The sequence below is a fragment of the Triticum dicoccoides genome, chromosome 2B (genome assembly GCF_002162155.2).
Source record: "Triticum dicoccoides isolate Atlit2015 ecotype Zavitan chromosome 2B, WEW_v2.0, whole genome shotgun sequence".
Taxonomy (NCBI): domain Eukaryota; kingdom Viridiplantae; phylum Streptophyta; class Magnoliopsida; order Poales; family Poaceae; genus Triticum; species Triticum dicoccoides.
This window is the reverse complement of record NC_041383.1, coordinates 682,981,670-682,985,358: the sequence shown is the minus strand read 5'-3', so window position 1 is coordinate 682,985,358 and position 3,689 is coordinate 682,981,670.

The window sequence follows — 3,689 nt, the reverse complement described above, 5'->3', positions numbered from 1 at the left end:
GCTCCGATGATGATGGTGATCGCGACGGTGCTTCAGAGATGGAGATCACAAGCACAAGATGATGATGGCCATATCTTATCACATATATTGATTCCATGTGATGTTTATCCTTTATGCTTCTTATCTTGCTTTGTTTGACGATAACATTTTAAGATGATCTCTCACTAATTATCAAGAAGTGTTCTCCCTGAGTATGCACCATTGCAAAAGTTCTTTGTGCTGAGACACCACGTGATGATCGGGTGTGATAGGATCTATGTTCAAATACAATGGGTGCAAAATACTTGCACACGCGGAATACTCAGGTTAAACTTGACAAGCCTAGCATATACAGATATGGCCTCGGAACACGGAGACCGAAAGGTCGAACGTGAATCATATAGTAGATATGATCAACATAGTGATGTTCACCATTGAAAACTACTCCATCTCCCGTGATGATCGGACATGGTTTAGTTGATTTGGATGACGTGATCACTTAGATGGCTAGAGAGATGTCTGTCTAAGTGGGAGTTCTTTAGTAATATGATTAATTGAACTTAAATTTATCATGAACTTAGTACCTGATAGTATTTTGCTTGTATATGTTTGTTGTAGATAGATGGTTCGTGCTGTTGTTCCATTGAATTTTAATGCGTTCCTTGAGAAAGCTAAGTTGAAAGATGATGGTACCAATTACACGGACTAGGTCCGTAACCTGAGGATTATCCTCATTGTTGCACAGAAGAATTACATCCTGGAAGCACCGCTGGGTGCCAGGCCTGCTGCAGATGCAACTGACGATGTTAAGAACGTCTGGTAGAGCAAAGCTAATGACTACTCGATAGTTCAGTGTGCCATGCTTTACGGCTTAGAACCGGAACTTCAACGACATTTTGAACATCATGGAGCATATGAGATGTTCCAGGAGTTGAACTTAATATTTCAAGGAAATGCCCGGATTGAGAGATATGAAGTCTCCAATAAGTTCTATAGCTGTAAGATGGAGGAGACTAGTTCTGCCAGTGCACATATACTCAAAACGTCTGGGTATAATAATCACTTGATTCAACTGGGAGTTAATCTTCCTAATGATAGTGTCATTGACAGAATTCTTCAATCACTGCCACCAAGCTACAAGAGCTTCGTGATGAACTATAATATGCAAGGGATGGACAAGACAATTCCCGAGCTCTTCGCAATGCTAAAGGCTGCGGAGGTAGAAATCAAGAAGGAGCATCAAGTGTCGATGGTCAATAAGACCACCAGTTTCAAGAAAACGGGTAAAGGGAAGAAGAAGGGGAACTTCAAGAAGAACAACAAGCAAGTTGTTGCTCAAGAGAAGAAACCAAAATCTGGACCTAAGCCTGAGACTGAGTGCTTCTACTGCAAGCAGACTGGACACTGGAAGCGGAACTGCCCCAAGTATTTGGCGGATAAGAAGGATGGCAAGGTGAACAAAGGTATATGTGATATACATGTTATTGATGTGTACCTTACTAATGCTCGCAGTAGCACATGGGTATTTGATACTAGTTCTGTTGCTAATATTTGCAACTCGAAACAGGGACTACGGATTAAGCGAAGATTGGCTAAGGACGAGGTGACGATGCGCGTGGGAAATGGTTCCAAAGTCGATGTGATCGCGGTCGGCACTCTACCTCTACATATACCATCGGGATTAGTTTTAGACCTGAATAATTGTTATTTGGTGCCAGTTTGAGCATGAACATTATATCTGGATCTTGTTTGATGCGAGACGGTTATTCATTTAAATCAGAGAATAATGGTTGTTCTATTTATATGAGTAATATCTTTTATGGTCATGCACCCTTGAAGAGTGGTCTATTTTTATTAAATCTCGATAGTAGTGATACACATATTCATAATGTTGAAGCCAAAAGATGCAGAGTTGATAATGATAGTGCAACTTATTTATGGCATTGCCATTTGGGTCATATTGGTGTAAAGCACATGAAGAAACTCCATACTGATGGACTTCTGGAATCACTTGATTATGAATCACTTGGTACTTGCGAACCGTGCCTCATGGGCAAGATGACTAAAACGCCATTCTCCGGAACTATGGAGCGAGCAACTGATTTGTTGGAAATCATACATACTAATGTATGTGGTCCGATGAATATTGAGGCTCGCGGCGGGTATCTTTATTTTCTCACCTTCACAGATGATTTGAGCAGATATGGGTATATCTACTTGATGAAACACAAGTCTGAAACGTTTGAAAAGTTCAAAGAATTTCAGAGTGAAGTGGAAAATCATCGCAACAAGAAAATAAAATTTCTACGATCTGATCGTGGAGGAGAATATTTGAGTTACGAGTTTTGTTTACATTTGAAGCAAGGCGGAATAGTTTCGCAACTCACGCCACCCGGAACACCACAATGAAATGGTGTGTCCGAATGTCGTAATCGTACTTTACTAGATACGGTGCGACCTATGATGTCTCTTACTGATTTACCGCTATCGTTTTGGGGTTATGCTTTAGAGACGTCTGCATTCACGTTAAATAGGGTACCATCAAAATCCGTTGAGACAACGCCTTATGAACTGTGGTTTGGCAAGAAACCAAAGTTATCGCTTCTTAAAGTTTGGGGCTGCGATGCTTATGTGAAGAAACTTCAACCAGATAATCTCGAACCCAAATCGGAGAAATGTGTCTTCATAGGATACCCAAAAGAGACTATTGGGTACACCTTCTATCACAGATCTGAGGGCAAGACTTTTGTTGCTAAATTCGGATCCTTTCTAGAGAAGGAGTTTCTCTCGAAAGAAGTGAGTGGGAGGAAAGTAGAACTTGATGAGGTAACTGTACCTGCTCCCTTATTGGAAAGTAGTTCATCACAAGAACCGGTTCCTGTGACAACTACACCAATCAGTGAGGAAGCTAATGATATTGATCATGAAACTTCAGATCAAGTTACTACCGAACCTCGTAGGTCAACCAGAGTAAGATCCACACCAGAGTGGTGCGGTAATCCTATTCTGGAAGTCATGTTACTTGACCATGGCGAACCTACGAACTATGAGGAAGCGATGATGAGCCCAGATTCCAAAAAATGGCTTGAGGCCATGAAATCTGAGATGGGATCCATGTATGAGAACAAAGTATGGACTTTGGTTGACTTGCCCGATGATCAGCAAGCCATCGAGAATAAATGGATCTTCAAGAAGAAGACTGACGCTGATGGTAATGTAATTGTCTACAAAGCTCGACTTGTTGCAAAAGGTTTTCGACAAGTTCAAGGGGTTGATTACGATGAGACTTTCTCACCCGTAGCGATGCTTAAGTCTGTCTGAATCATGTTAGCAGTTGCCACATTTTATGATTATGAAATTTGGCAAATGGATGTCAAAACTGCATTCCTGAATGGATTTCTGGAAGAAGAGTTGTATATGATGCAGCCGGAAGGTTTTGTTGATCCAAAAGGTGCTAACAAAGTGTGCAAGCTCCAGCGATCCATTTTATGGACTGGTGCAAGCCTCTCGGAGTTGGAATAAACGCTTTGATAGTGTGATCAAAGCATATGGTTTTATACAGACTTTTGGAGAAGCCTGTATTTACAAGAAAGTGAGTGGGAGCTCTGTAGCATGTCTGATATTATATGTAGATGACATATTGTTGATTGGAAATGATATAGAATTTCTGGATAGCATAAAGGGATACTTGAATAAAAGTTTTTCGATGA